General features: G+C 39.9%; 1 protein-coding gene and 1 pseudogene across 1 annotated transcript in view; one reads left to right on the top strand and one right to left on the bottom strand.

The window, feature by feature from the left end:
- Positions 1-15,917, top strand: part of Chsy3 (chondroitin sulfate synthase 3) — a 120,592-nt gene that overhangs the window by 38,751 nt on the left and 65,924 nt on the right. The gene's annotated exons all lie outside the window — the stretch shown is intronic.
- Positions 1-15,917, bottom strand: part of LOC125340059 — a 73,787-nt pseudogene that overhangs the window by 1,593 nt on the left and 56,277 nt on the right.

The raw sequence follows: 15,917 nt of genomic DNA on the forward strand, positions 1-15,917 counted from the left end.
TGTTTTTATTTGCATTTCCTTTACTAGCAGGGATGTTGAGCATTTCCTCATGTGTTTCTTTGCCATTTTTATCTCTTCTCTTGTGAAGTCTCTCTTTAGCTCTTTTGCCCATTTCCTAATAGGTTTATTGGGCTTGGAGGGGCTTAGTTTTTTGAGTTCTCTGTAGATGACAGATATCAGGCCTTTGTCTGTTGCTGTGCTGGTAAATATCCTTTCCCATATCGTTGGCTGTCTTTCTAGTTTGGTGGCTGTGTCCTTAGCTGTGCAGAAACTTTTTAATTTGTGGTAGTCCCATTTGTCGAGTCCTTCCCCTATTTGTTGTGCCCCGGGACTCTATTCAGGAAGTTCCTTCCTGTGCCTATAAGTTCTTGCATCTTTCCTACTCTGTTCTTCAGTAGTTTCAAGGATTCTGGTCTGATATTGAGGTCCTTGATCCATTTTGAGTTGATCTTGGTGCATGGTGATAGGCTTGGGTCTACTTTGAGTTTTCTGCATATGGCTGCCCAGTTCTCCCAGCACCAGTAGTTGAAGAGGCTATGTTTATTCCATTGTATGTCTTTAGCTCCTTTGTCAAATATCAGTTGGCTGTAAGAGTGCAGTTTTATTTCTGGGTCTTCAATTCTAATCTATTGGTCTTCCGATCTGTTTTTATACCAGTACCATGCTGTTTTTGTTATGATGGCCTTGTAGTAGAGCTTGAAGTCTGGTATTGTGATACCTCCTGCACTGCTTTTTTTTGCCTAGATTTGCTTTGGCTATTTTAGGTTTTTTGCTGTTCCATATGAATTTATGGATTGGTTTCTCTATTTCAGTGAAGAATGTGGCTGGGATTTTGATAGGGATTGCATTGAATTTGTATAACAATTTGGGAAATATGGCCATTTTCACTATATTGATTCTGCCTACCCATGAGCATGGGAGGTCTTTCCATCTCCTTGTGTCTTCTTTGATTTTCCTTATTACATTTTTATAGTTTTCATTAAATAGGTCCAACACGTCCTTGGTTAAGTTGATCCCTAGGTACTTTATTCTTTTTTTGGCTACTGTAAATGGAATTGTTTCCATAATTTCCTTTTCTGTTTGTATATTGCTGGTGTACAGAAAAGCTGCTGACTTTTGTGGATTGATTTTGTATCCTGCTACTTTGCCAAATTGGTTTATTAGGTGTAGGAGTTTGGGTACTGAGTTTTTTGGGTCCTTCAGATATAAGATCATGTCGTCTGCGAATAGGGATAACTTGATTTCTTCCTTGCCGATGTGGATCCCTTTGATGTCCTCCTTTTGCCTTATTGCTATGGCTAGGGATTCCAGCACTATGTTGAAAAGAAGTGGGGAGAGTGGGCATCCTTGTCTTATTCCTGAGTTTAGGGGGAATGATTTAAGTTTCTCTCCATTTAATATGATATTAGCAGTTGGTCTGTTGTATATGGCTTTTATTGTTTTGAAGAATGTTCCATCTATTCCTGTTCTCTCCAAAGCTTTTAATAGGTATGGATGTTGTATTTTGTCAAAGGCTTTTTGGGCATCGACTGAAATAACAATGTAATTCTTAATTTTAGATCTGTTTATGTGGTGAATTACGTTGATTGATTTACGGATGTTGAACCATCCTTGTGACTGAGGGATGAAGCCTACTTGGTCATGATGTATGATTTTCTTGATCAGTTTCTGGATCCTGTTAGCTAATATTTTATTGAGGAGCTTTGCGTCTGTGTTCATTAGTGATATTGGTCTGTAGTTCTCTTTTTTTGTTGGGTCTTTGCCTGGTTTGGGAATGAGTATGATATTGGCTTCATAGAATGAGTTTGGGATTTCTCCCTCTGTTTCTATTTCGTGGAAGAGTTTGAGGAGTATTGGTATTAGCTCCTCACTAAAGGTTTTGTAGAATTCATTGGTGAATCCATCTAGGCCTGGGCTTTTCTTTGTTGGGAGGTTCTTGATTACCTCCTGTATCTCACTGTAAGTTATTGGTTTATTTAGTTGATTTATTTCTTCTTGGTTCAGTTTGGGCAGTTTGTACTTCTCTAAGAATTGATCCATTTCTGTAAAATTATTGTTTTTTGCTGAGTAGAGGTTTTGGAAATAGCTCCTTATGATTGTCTGAATATCGTGTGTACTTGTTGTAATTTTTCCGGTGGAGTCCTTGATTTTACGTATATGAGTCTCTTTTCTTCTTTTTTTTGTAAGTCTTGCAAGGGGTCTGTCAATTTTGTTTATTTTCTCAAAGAACCAGCTTTTAGTCTTATTTATTTGTTGAATGGTCTTTCTATTTTCAATCAGATTTATCTCTTCTTTAATCTTTGTGATCTCTCCCCTCCTAGTTGTTTTAGATTCTGTCATTTCTTGTTTCTCTAGTTGTTTTAGTTTCATCGTGAGGTTATTCACCTGCTCTGCTTCCATTCTTTTAATGTGAGTGCTGAGGGCAATGATCTTGCTCCTCAGTACTGCCTTAGCTGTGTCCCATAGGTTTCTTTGTGATGTGTTTTCATTGTCATTGTGGCTTATGAATTCGTTGATTTCATCTTTAATTTGGTCTGTGACCCAAGTGTTGGATAGCAGTGTGGGGTTTAGCCTCCAATAGTGTGTATAGCCTCTGTGGTATCCTTTGTTGTTGAGGGTTACCTTTAATCCACTGTGATCAGATATAATACATGGGATGACATCAATACTTTTGTATTTGCTGAGGTTCTTTGTGTGGGCTATGACGTGGTCTATTTTGGAATATGATCCATGGGCTGCTGAAAAGAAGGTGTATTGGGTCTCTGTAGGATGGAAGATTCTGTTTAGGTCTGTCAGATCCATTTGGGATATGGTGTTACTTAGGTCCTCAGCTCCCTTGCTAATCCTCTGGGTGTTGGATCTGTCTCTTGGAGAGAGTGGGGTATTAAGGTCACCCACTATGATTGTGTTTGCGTCTATCTTGTTCTGTAATTCTGTGAGAATTTGCTTGACATATGTAGGGCCTCTTTTGTTCGGTGAGTATACATTTATCACCGTGATGTCTTGATTCTGGATTTTTCCTTGTATTAATATGTAGTGTCCTTCTTTGTCTTTTTTTTTGCCAGTCCTGGGCCTTGGACTCAGGGCCTGAGCACTGTCCCTGGCTTCTTTTTGCTCAAGTCTAGCACTCTGCCACTTGAGCCACAGCACCGCTTCTGGCCGTTTTCTGTATATGTGGTGCTGGGGAATCGAACCTAGGGCCTCGTGTATCCGAGGCAGGCACTCTTGCCACTAGGCTATATCCCCAGCCCCTTCTTTGTCTTTTTGAGTTGATTTTAATGAAAAGTCCAGCTTGTCTGAGATCAGGATGGCTACATCCTGACGTTTTGGTAGGTGCGTTTGCTTGGTAGATCTTGCTCCATCCTTTCATCCGGAGCCTGTTTTTGTCTCTTGCTGTAAGGTGGGTCTCTTGTAGGCAGCAGATGTCAACTTTTTTTTTTTTTTTTTTTTTTTTTTGCCAGTCCTGGGCCTTGGACTCAGGGCCTGAGCACTGTCCCTGGCTTCTTCCCGCTCAAGGCTAGCACTCTGCCACTTGAGCCACAGCGCTGCTTCTGGCCGTTTTCTGTATATGTGGTGCTGGGGAATCGAACCTAGGGCCTCGTGTATCCGAGGCAGGCACTCTTGCCACTAGGCTATATCCCCAGCCAGATGTCAACTTTTTGTTCGCGGATCCATCCTGCCAGTCTGCTCCTCTTTAACGGAGAGTTTAAACCATTTATATTTAAAGAGATCAAGGATAAGGGTGTTTTTTCTCCTTCCATTTTCTTTTTTTTGGGGGGGGCCAGTCCTGGGCCTTGGACTCAGGGCTTGAGCACTGTCCCTGGCTTCTTCTTGCTCAAGGCTAGCACTCTGCCACTTGAGCCACAGCGCCACTTCTGGCCATTTTCTGTATATGTGGTGCTGGGGAATCGAACCTAGGGCCTCATGTATATGAGGCAAGCACTCTTGCCACTAGGCCATATCCCCAGCCCCTCTCCTTCCATTTTCTTGTTGGGTTGGTTTTTCCTCTTTTTTTTTTCTTGTCTTTAGTGAGCTGTTCTTTCTGTTGGACTTTGACTATTGTAGTTTCTTTCTGTTTCTGTCTGTGTGTCTTGTACGATCTCTGTTGGGTGGGGCTCCCCGCTTAGAATTCGCTGTAGGGCTGGTTTTTTATTCACATACTCCTTTAGCTCCTCTTTGGTGTGGAAAGATCTGGTTTTCCCTTCGAATGTGAACTCCAATTTCGCTGGATATTTGATCCAAGGTTGCATATTTTTAGCCTGAAGTACTTAGATGGTGTTCTTCCACTCACTTCGTGATTGGTAAGTTTGTGTGGATAGGTCAGCTGTTATTCAAATCCTCTTTCCATTGTAGAAAATCTCTTTCTTCGCTTTGGCTGAATTCAGAATTTGCTCTTTAATCTTGAGGTTTGAAGTCTTGAATATTATGTGCCTTGGGGTGGCTTTTCTGGGGTCTGGCCTGCCAGGTGTCCTATAGGCTTTGGTTACCTGGATGGGGTCCCCTGTGAGATTGGGGAAGCCTTCTGCAATAACTTTATTGAGGACATGTTTAAGCCCTCTGCTCTGGTATTCGGCTCCTTCTTCTATTCCAATTATGTGCAGATTATATCTCTTGTCTTTGTCCATTAGTTCCTGGATTAGTCTGCCCTGAAGCTTCACCGTTTCTTGGAGTGTGGTCATTTTCTGGTTGTTGTCGGCTGCTTTATCGTCCAGGTGAGAGATTCTGGATTCCATATGGTCAACTCTTTGTGTTATGGTTTCAATTGTGGAGTTTATGGATGTAAGAGAGCTATTTATGGTTGTCAGATCAGCTCTGATCGTGGAAATTTCTTCCTTTAAAGAGTTGTATTTTAGGGGGCTGGGGATATAGCCTAGCGGCAAGAGTGCCTGCCTCGGATACACGAGGCCCTAGGTTCGATTCCCCAGCACCACATATACAGAAAACGGCCAGAAGCGGCGCTGTGGCTCAAGTGGCGGAGTGCTAGCCTTGAGCGGGAAGAAGCCAGGGACAGTGCTCAGGCCCTGAGTCCAAGGCCCACGACTGGCAAAAAAAAAAAAAAAGAGTTGTATTTTAAATCTATTTTTTCATGCATTTCAATTCTCAGGATGTTAAGATTTTCTTTAAAGGAGGCTTGCATTGTATCCATTTTTGCTTCCATTTCTTTCTTGGCTTCCTGGGTGTCCTTCAAGATTTCTGCTCTAAACTCCTGGAATTGTTTTCTGATTTCATTTCGGACACTTTCCATCATTCCTGTTAACATGGCCTCATTTGCTTTTTTATTCTCCATCTCCTCTTCAGTCGTGCTACTTTCTGGAGCTGGCAAGTTGGCTTGCTCTTTGATGAACTGTGTTGTTTCTTTGTGATTTGCACATCTGGAGATCTGTGGGTAGCTTCTCAGGTTTGGTTTATAGCTCTGCCCTCCCTCCTGTGTAGGCGCGTCTACCAGAGCAGGTGCTGCCGCTCTGGCCCCACCCACCTATGCGGGGTATGCCTACCAGAGCGGGCGCTGTCACCGGGGGTCCCTCCCACCTGTGCGCTGTGCGCCTGCTACAATAGGCGCTGGCGCTGTGGCCCCATCCACTTTAGCGGGGTACGCCTCCCAGAGCGAGCCCTGGGTTGTTGGGTTGTGTTTGCGCCTTCCTGCGAGTCCGTTGTGGGGGGTGGTATGTGTGGGGCCCAGTGGGATCAACTGTCCCGGTGTGGATTGGCGCCCTCAGACCTCGCCTCCACTGCGGGGGGGGGGGGGGGGCGGGCGTGGTCAGGCCCAGGTGTCCCTGCTGTGCTGGTATTGCCCACCAGCGCCTGTGATTTTAGTTGTAAGAGTCCGTGAGGTCCAGGTGCCTCGGGTGGGGCTTGCACTGCCGGCTGTCTCCCAGCCCCTGTTGGGAAGGGGGCAGGGCCGATTCGGCCCATCCAGTATCCTGTGTGGCATTGGGGCTGCTCCGCCCTTCCCCTGCTAAACTGACTTCCCAGCACCTGATGGGAGCTTCCCGCCTGATTTGGGGGTTCTTTGTTCCCTCGGGGTGGGGAGGGGGAGGGAGGGAGATCTAGCTTCTTTGTAGGGCTTGGGTCTCTGATAGCTGGTCTCCCGTTGGGTGAGGGGGTAATGGGGGACTCACTGATCCTGGATTGTGTGTGTGTCCCACACAGCCGTTGGTCCTTCAGGGGGTGGCGAAGTGTCGTGGTGGCGTCCCTGGTTCCCCCCTTCTGCCGTGCTGGGTTCCCCAGCCGCCGTCCGTCCGAATCCGGTGTGGACCCGAACTTCTTGTTGCCGCCGTCGTATGTCTTGGTCTGCACCCTCCCTAGTGACCGTGGGGTCTCCCGCTGTCTGGATTCTGCGCTCCCGGAAGCCTGTTTGCCGATCGCCGGGTTCCCTTTTCCCAGCCTAGCCCTGTTTGGGCCAGGTTTTCGGCTCTTCTTTTTTACTCCTTTGTGTTTTCCTGTGTATCTCCACTGCTTCTGGCTGCTGGTTTTGCTGGGTTCTTGATGGGGTGTTGGATGTTGGATTTCCCAGCTCGCTATTCAGTTGGAGGGAGTCGGGGTGCCTCCCTACTGTGTCGGCGCCATCTTTCTCCTCTCCGAACTTATATTTTCAAAGTCAGATTGACATCTTTCTTTATAGGTTTGGTTCTTGCTGGGAATTCTGCTGCCATATTTTGTACATTTCTTCATCTGTAGAGGATTTGAACATGTGAATGTTACTTTTTGCTCAGTAAACGTTGTTTAATCTACAATGCACTAAATTATTTTTGCAAGAGACAGATTTTTCCCTAGTATATCAGATCAGAATTTTGACTGAATAAGGAAGGGAGCTTAAAAATATAGAACATCAGTTTTTCTTGCTACCTACATGACAGTGTAAATGAAAATTATTTAAAGTGATTTAAAAAACATGTGATATGTCATTTCTAGTCTCTAAGGATAAAGCTGTTCTAAATTATGTCTGGATTTAATAATGTAAATCTTAAGACCCAAAAGGCCAGCTATCTAATACCTTATTTCCCAAATTTACCCTTGATAGCATTGGTTCTTGATAATATATTGGGCTGATAATATATTGGGCTCTGTACAGAATGCTTTTTGCTGTTTTTTTTTTCTGGTATTTCATGTCTGGCTCAAGTCATTTCCACTAGGGCCACTCTGATTAATCATCTTTCTCAGAGCTTTTTTAGCTCATATTGTTTTCGAGTTCTTTGTACTATAGTCTTTTGTATGGTCATTCATCATCAGTGTGACTGTATTTAATGTAGATGCAAAACTGATGATCAGGAATCCTGTGGTGCATTTCCCCCTGTGGTCTTCCATATCCAGCAGGGTCTACAGAAACAACTGTCATTTAATACATGTATGTTTAATTAATAAACCCAGTTACTAGATGAAAGCTGATATTTTCTAGGGACCATTACCTATAGTTATTGAACATCATTCAAGTTGAAACTCATTATATGAATTCATCAGCAATGAGTATTTCTTTAGGGAGGGATTGTTCTTTTGAGAATAAGAAGATTTTCTAAGTAGAAAGACCTTCTTGTTACCACTATCAATCACATGTGACAGAGAGCCAAGGCACAAGTATTTTAGTTGAAAAGAGTCTATGATGATAGAACTTACCCTTATGCTTTGTTTGATATTTTAATTTTGAAAATCCATACAAGCTTAATTGATTGCAATTAAAAATAATTTCATATTGAAATTCATCAAAAGTTTAATTGAACATCGAATGTGCATATTATACCATAGTTACAAACATGTAGACTGTCGTCTTGTTCCAGTTAGCCTAATCATCTTTCTGACAGTGTCATCATGGGCTAGGTGCTTTCATTTTTGTGTTTGCCTTTAACAAGCTAGTAAAGCCTGATTTCCCTTAGTAATTCACTGTCAGGGTGTTTGCAAACTTACATAAATCTTTTTCTAGTCTCTTTATGTCTTAGAAAATAAGTCCAAATATAACCTGCATAGCATAATGTAATGCTTTTTTTTCTTCAACCCAATACTTAGCTTTTAACATTTTAACTGCTTTTAACATTAAGTTGGAGATAGAAAAACGAGGGCATATTGGTCAGTCTGCTAATCTATGCCCCTGATCTCATAAATAGAAGGGGGTTGAGCTAAAGCATTTCACTATACCTTTTCCTAAAAGAAGACACGTTTATATGCTTACGTTTTCTTTTCTTTTTTGGATTAGTGATCTAGTGTGCATGCACTTGTAAAAACACCAAAAATTACCCTTTCAATTCATCTAATAATTTATTATGCTGGGTTCCAGTCGCACATGCCTATAATCCTAGCTAATCAAGAGACTGAAATCTGAGGATTATGGTTTGAAGTCAGCCCAGTCAGGAAATTTTATTTCTCCAGTTTACCACTAAAAAGCCAGAAGTGAAGCTGTGGCTCAAGTAGTAGAACACCAGTCTTGAATGCAAAAGCTAAGGGACAATGGCCAACTCTGGGTTCAAGCCCTAGTACTCTCTCTCTCTCTCTCTCTCTCGCTCTCTCTCTCCCCCCTCTCTCTCACACACAAACACGCACACACATAGACACACACACACACACACACACAGAGAATTTGTGAAAAGATATAGTCATACCAAGACTAAAATATCCTAGGGGAAAAAAAAACTCCAGGTCTAAACAGATCTCAGAGTTCCAGAGAGATAGAGGAAAGGGGAGAACAAGGAGAGAAGATGACTTGAGGACAGTTACCCCATCCCTGAACTGTTTTTCTTCTTAATTTCTATTCAAGGACGCCAAGATGATGTGGAACAAACCCAGTCTAATCTTTCAACGTGTGCAAGAGGGAGGCATCCTAATGTTCGTTTGTTTTTAGCAAGATTTATTTTAGTAAACCAAGGTTAAAATGGGGAGAAATGAAAAGAGAAGCATTTTCTGCTCTCCCTGCAGGAAATGGGATTTAAAGACTCCACCCTGATGTCTTTGTGTAAGGGCAAAACTATCAAGTCTCTTCATGTCTGTTTTTGAAGTCCTCATCAGAGAAATTTGAATCATGAAGCCAGCTAGTGCTTGCCCCCTGTGTCCCTGTGTGTATGTGTGGGGTGTTCTGGTGTGTGTAATGGCCTCATGAGTATAGGAAAATGCCCTTCAGATCCAGTCTTGTGATCGTCATGCTTTCTCATCTCATGGTGAGTCTCCTGCCTTCTGTTGCTATCACATTATGCTCCTTTGTATCTTTTTCACTTGCTGCCTCTTACTCCTCTGTCCTCTTCGATGGCTTTTCATGAAATGTTTCCCTTGTGAGCCCTGCTTTAGCCATGGTGCTTACTGAACTTTCATGTAACATATCCTCTCTACTTTGATCATGCCTTATCAGGAATTTAGTAATTTTAGTTGTGAATCCTTTCATCAGGATTGCAAAATTATTATTTAAGTATTATATACATATCACTGGATAATTTTTCTGCTATAAATTGTAAGTAGCCTGCACTTTTTTGTGGTAGCACTGGAGTTTAAACTCAGGGCCACGTCTTATCAGGCCCATACTCTATATATAAGCTACACATGCAGTCCTTCTTGCCTTAGTTATCTGTTCAGATCGTGTCTACAGTTGTAACCATGTCTGGCCTGAACTGAGTTCTTCCTAATTATATCTCCCATATAACAGGAAACAGACATTAATGTATGCAGCTTGTTTTTGGAGAAGGAGTTTTCACTAACATTTTGCTCAGGGTGGCCTTGAACCCCAATTCTCCCAATCTCTGTAGTTGGGATTAAAAGTGTGAGCCTCTGCATCTAGCCTGAATTGTCGTTCTCATTGGTAGTGGCTCCATCAAAAGCCTTATTACCACTCCTGAGGAACACTGGTCTTCATCTCAGGATGTTTCCTCTGCATAATTGCTGCTCAGAATGAAAAAGAACTCATTCCTGTTTCAATTGTTTATTATAATTTTAATAGATAATTTTATAAAATCTAGAATCCCATGAATAGTCAAGTCTTCGCTACATAAAATTTTCTGTTCAAATAAACTTAGCAAATATTTCTTTTCTATGTCTCTGACTTCTATTTCTATATGACTAGCTATATTTTTTCTGAATGTATAACTTTTATGCCTAACAAAAATATTTCTTTTAAAATTATTGCTATTTTTACGTAATTCTAAATGGAAATTTACTTTGTTCAAAATTTAAAACCATTATAAATATGTATTTTTATCTTTCTAATACCTAGTATTGTTTGATAAGGCTTCTGTCAGAAATTGTTAGTAGACTTGATTAACATCTTCATATTGAGTGACTCAATCAGAGGCCTCACTTCATCTTTTAGAGAAATGATGCCTATATCCTCTGTCCCTCTCCATGTGATTCTTTTCACAGTAATTTTGTTTAAAAATGTGTTGTTCTGCCGAGAGCATTTTTATGCTTCAGCTCTTCAGTCTCTTGACAAAAACCAGACTCCATAGCAAGATTAGCTCCTGTTTCCTTTCTCTATAAAATTTACCCCTTCTTCTACTATATGTGGTTTTCCCAGTAATGGCATTCTATTTCACAATACCATGAGGTTTCATATGCTGGATTGTTAGTCTTGTGTCTGGCAAATCCCACTGCTGTGAATACTTTATAGCCTGGAGATCCCTAAGTTCCTATAAAAATTTATTTTAAAACTTTATTTAAAATTTATTAACAATTTTATTAAAACAGTTTATTTGCCCATATAATATAAATGTAAAATTAAGAGTCTCATCAAATCTATTTTGGAGAAATGCCTTTGAATAGCTAAGATTCCTTATGCTGAGCCAGTTAGACTACTGGCTGGGTCTTCCCATGAGTCGAGTCAAGTACAAGGAATGAACTGTGACCGTCTGGGTGTGTAAATTATCACCATAGGAAGGAGAAGTTAACTGGCTTTTATGTGGAGACTGACCCTGGTTTGGTGATGCTGAGAAGCCTCAACTCAGCTGGAACTGTCAGAGGAACCATATTCCAAAGAAGATATTTAAGGTGTGTTTATACTCGCTCCTATTCTCCAATACTCTGTGATATAGAGCCCACTGCTAACCTTTGAAATAGGATTGTAATAGAGGAGCACCCTTTAAATTGTATCCAGTGAAATAAAGTGCATGACTGCAAATAAAAAGCAAGGCCTCTGCATACTTGTGGATCCTCAGGACTGTGAAGTGAAGATGGGTAGTTGGTATACCTCATAATGCTGAAGGAACTGCCTCTTACAGAAACATGGGGCAGATCAAAGACAGATATTCAGAAACATAGGTTTTCTTCCCTGGGTATCAGGTGGACAACACAACTGCTAATAAAAAAAGAAGACACTTTTATAGATTTCAGATGACTCTAGGATATCCTTTTATTTTTCTGTAGAAAGGATTTGTATTGATAATTTGTACAGAAACATACTCTTACCATGAAAGATGGTGTTGAGAAGAAATGGTATGCATATTTGAATTTTGTCATTTACCCTAGCTAAGATATGGAATTGACCTAGATGCCTCTCAGTGGATGAATGCATCAAGAAAATGTGGTGTATATATATATACAATGAAACTCTATGCTTCCCTCAGAACAAATCAATAGCTATGTGCATATGATCATATAAAATGATGCTTACTGAAATGAACTCCAAGAAATGGAAACAAGAGGGTTTTTTTAAGTGTACTGTTTTCAGTTATCTTTTTCTTTTTTCCTTTGATTTATTACCTGTTGTCACTGGTTTTGATTTCTGTATCTTTTGTCTTGTATATAAGTTTAATCGATTTGGGGAAGGGTAGGTGAATCACAGAAATGCACAAAGGGTGAACCACTTCAGCAGTTATACTCACTAGACATTATGTTGGAGAACAGGGAGGGTCAGTAAGAAAAAGTGGGAGAAAATGAGGGAGGGGGGACACTGTTCAAAAAGAAATGTACATATTACCTGACTTTTGTAACTGTAACCCCTCTGTATATCACCTTTACAATAAAATTTAAATTAAAAATTTTTAAAGAATTTTGTTGTTATGGCATTTGTAGGGGAGAATTCAAAGAGTGTAATTCTTTAACTCATTGTGCATCAAAATGAGATTGGCACTGGGAAGGTGTGTGAGAGGTCCATTGTGAGAAGTCCATTGGAGTGGGGTCCAGAAATAGAGGAAAGGGTGGGAGAACGCAGCCAGCCACAAGTCAGTGCATATCCTATGAAACTAGGAAAACTGAGGAGGGAGGGTGAGCTGGGAGGATGCATTGTTCTTATAAACTAATTTGCTGAATGGCAGCTCCTTTGTGCAGTTACTTAAAGAAAACAGCGTTATGACTAATAAGCACAGGGTTACATCCCAGTGGCCTTGCAGCAGATGGAAGGTGCAGGGGGAATTCAGATCTGGACCCGTTCGGCCCACTGCTTCCTTACTATTTATTTATTGAATCTACCTGCAAACAAAGACAAAAAAATTCCAAAGAAACTGGTGCCCAAGAAGAGAAAGGATCCAAATGAATCTAAGAAAATTGCTTCAAAGCCATTCTAAAGATAAATGTAAGTAAGCTTTTAGGAACAATGCTTATTTGGGCAGATTTCTTGGAACTACTGTGGTCATGTAAGCCCTTGCCTCTCACACTTGAGTCAGCCCCAAACAATGCAGTCCGAGTTCTTCATAGTAGGTCCTCAGCAAACAGGTTCACTGTACACTAACCTATTGTCACCTCAGACTGGTTCAGGTCATCTGTGAGATAGGGTTAACAATATAGGTGGGCAATGGTTGGTGGCTGTGTAAAATATGCTTGTGATTCATTAGAATGTATTTTAAATAAATGTAATGTCCACAGTATACCCATCTAATAGTCATTATTTCATTGATATATGTGTGTATTATATATGTATGTGTGTGTGTGTGTGTGTGTGTGTGTATGCACGCATATATTCTTTGAGGAAAGTAAAAGATTGAAGACATTTATTTTTTTATTTATTTTTGCCATTCCTGGATCTTGAACTCTGAGCTTAGGTGCTATCCCAGAATTTTTATACTCAAAGCTAGTACTCTTCCACTTGAGCCACAGCCCCACTTTCAGGTTTCTGTGGTTAATTGGATATAAGAGTCTCAGGGACTTTTATGTCCAGGTTGGATTCGAACTGCGATCCTCAGATATCAGTCTCTTGAGTAGCTAGGACTAGAGCTACCCGTTCCTGATGTCAAACTGACTATGAATCAGTTGAAAGATTAATGGAAAGATGGGCAAGATTATAATTTGGATTTAAAATAAAAACTTTTTAAACAAACATGTAGTGATACCAAGAAATTTATTTTAGTTTGCTCAATGAAGTATTTACAAGTAAACCACATAACAAATAGCCTAGTTCTGGAATGAGAAGTGAAACATATTTCTAAATGGGTATTTTCTTTTTTTATCAAGAAAGGAGTGGAAGAAATCTGTTTAAAACTTATTTCACCAAATCTTGTCTATTTTTCAGTCTCTGAATGCTTCCACTTCAAACCTTCTGCCTTTCTAGAAAGTAAATGTGTTAATTACTTGTGCATGAGTTTACAGAACTGTGAATTGAATGTTAACATCATTTATTTTTAGGCTTTCTTTTATTTCCAGGCTTGGCATTCTAGTTACTTTGTTGGGTTTTCAGTGTTGTATTTTGCTTTAAAACAATTGCCATGGTACTGCTTCCAAAAAAAATATTTCCAATAGCATTAATGCCTTTGGCCTTAACAGTTTACCTTGTGGTAATAACTAATGAAAAGGGTTTATTTAGTGATGTTTAAGTTATTTAATGAATACTATTGTGCTGAATGTTTTAGTAAGTTCATTTTTAAGTTACGTACAAGCATGTACATATTTCAGTATATACACATTGTGAACACTTTTAATATATATGCCTGCTTTGAATACTGTCATAACTAATATGCAGTTAACCAAATACTTAAGTTTGCTGCATCTCAGAGATCTTGCTTTATTTCATGATGTGGTATATATATACACAATGGAATTTTATTCATTCACTAGAAAGAATTGCATTGTGCCATTTGTAAAACAATGGAAAGACTTGGAAAAAATTATATTAAGTGAAGTAAGTCAGGCCCAGAGACACAAAAAGTCCATGTTTTCCCCTATATGTGGAAGTTAGATTTAGCTTACAAACTTTTAAGTAAATACACTGGGTGGTAAAGAAGTATATTCAAATGTACTAACTGAAGTATGAATAGATTTGAGGGAGAATTCAAATGGTGTAATCCCTTAGGAAGGCAAGTCAACATTCAGCAAAACAAAACACCAGGAAGTGCATACTCTAAAGGGTTGGGGTAGGGCCAAGGAGAAAAAAGTGGACAAATGAAGAGGAGAAAAGGGGAAGAATGTAGTCAAGAATCCAACATAGATCCTACAAAAGTAAGAAGAGTGAGGAAAGGGGTGGGTAGGGGAGGGATAGATAAGAATGCTGAAAGGGGTGACATTGATGAAGATATACTGTATACATAAACTGCCTTGTTAAATGGCAACTCCTTTGTACAATACTTAATGATTATAAACAATGTTCAAAAACAACCAAGAGTCAAAAAGAGCATTTTCTTGATCCATTTGTCCATTGAGGTGCATCTGAATTGATTCCATACCTTGACTATGGTGATTAGTTCTGCAATAAACCTGATTGTGTTAGAGAAACAAAAATACACATTTTTTTCATTTTTCTTTAAAATAGGATCAGGGATTTTATTTACAGTAGTTTCAGATATAACTTTGGATATAGGCTTAGTGTAATTCTCTTCAGTCTTGTTCACTTTTATATCTCTGGCACCTAATAGAGAAATTGGGGTATAGAAGGCACTTGGTAGATTGTACTGAATAGATGAATGCACGATGTGGCATTATGTTGAAGACTTATATAGAAGCAGATACTTTTCAAGAGGCACCTCTGATCTTTTCCTATAATACTTAAACCTCCACTTAAGATGAGAGAGAAGATGACTTTGCTGGACGCACAGTAATCCTGGCTATTTCTTATAACGTCTGTGTTTTTGTTTGTTTTGAAGCACGATATCATTATTTAGACCATGAAACTCACTACATAGATCAGGCTGGCCTGTGAATCAATGATTCTTTAATCTCTGCTTCCAGAGTACAGATATCAAAACCTTCCTTCCATAGCAAACTCTGCTCACTAGTCTTATGAATGTGTACATGTGTGGCCACACACACACACACACACACACACACACACACACACACACACACCCCCTAGGGAGACCTGCATTACATCTGAATGAGAAATAAGTTATCTTCAGTGTACTTTCCAGCTTTTCAGTATTGATATAATATAAATAAATGTGGTAAGATTTCAAAATTTAATACTTTATGTAAGGTACAATACAGAAAAAGTCTATTTTTACTGCACTTTAAGTTAGTCAGCATCAGGAAAGTTCATTTGGGAATGGTTTAACTGTAAAAAATAATGTGCAGACTCTGAAACAGGGACACTTACAGTGTGGAGTCCCACAGTGGTGTTCAATCTGTTTTAATTATCCTTAGGAACACAAAGTAAGATAATCTTAATTGACAGCATGGAAAGATAATTTTCTTCTACATGCTTGGAGAAGTGTTGAGGAGATAGAGGCTTTTGTAGCCACAGATAGTAACAACACAGATCCACCTTTGGGTCAGCATTGAGAAAGAATCTGACATTTAAGATAAATGCATTCTGACTTTCTTCCGATGTCACTTTCTAAACTACTGATATAATTCAGTAATAGGACAATCCAAGAAGAAAATAATATTAGTGAGAACTGAATTAGTCCTTCCAACTCTAGTCTCAGTCCTACATACAAGAAACATCAGGACCTTTGTAGGAAGTAAACAGAGAACTTATGGATGCCAACAAGCATTAAAAAGTGTTTCAAGAAGTTAGGACACCTTTTCACATTTACAGTCTCATCTGTGCCTTAGAAACACCACGAGAAAGTCTGGACAGCTGTTATTTT

Source organism: Perognathus longimembris, chromosome 22 (assembly GCF_023159225.1).
Source record: "Perognathus longimembris pacificus isolate PPM17 chromosome 22, ASM2315922v1, whole genome shotgun sequence".
In the NCBI taxonomy this organism is placed as follows: Eukaryota; Metazoa; Chordata; class Mammalia; order Rodentia; family Heteromyidae; genus Perognathus; species Perognathus longimembris.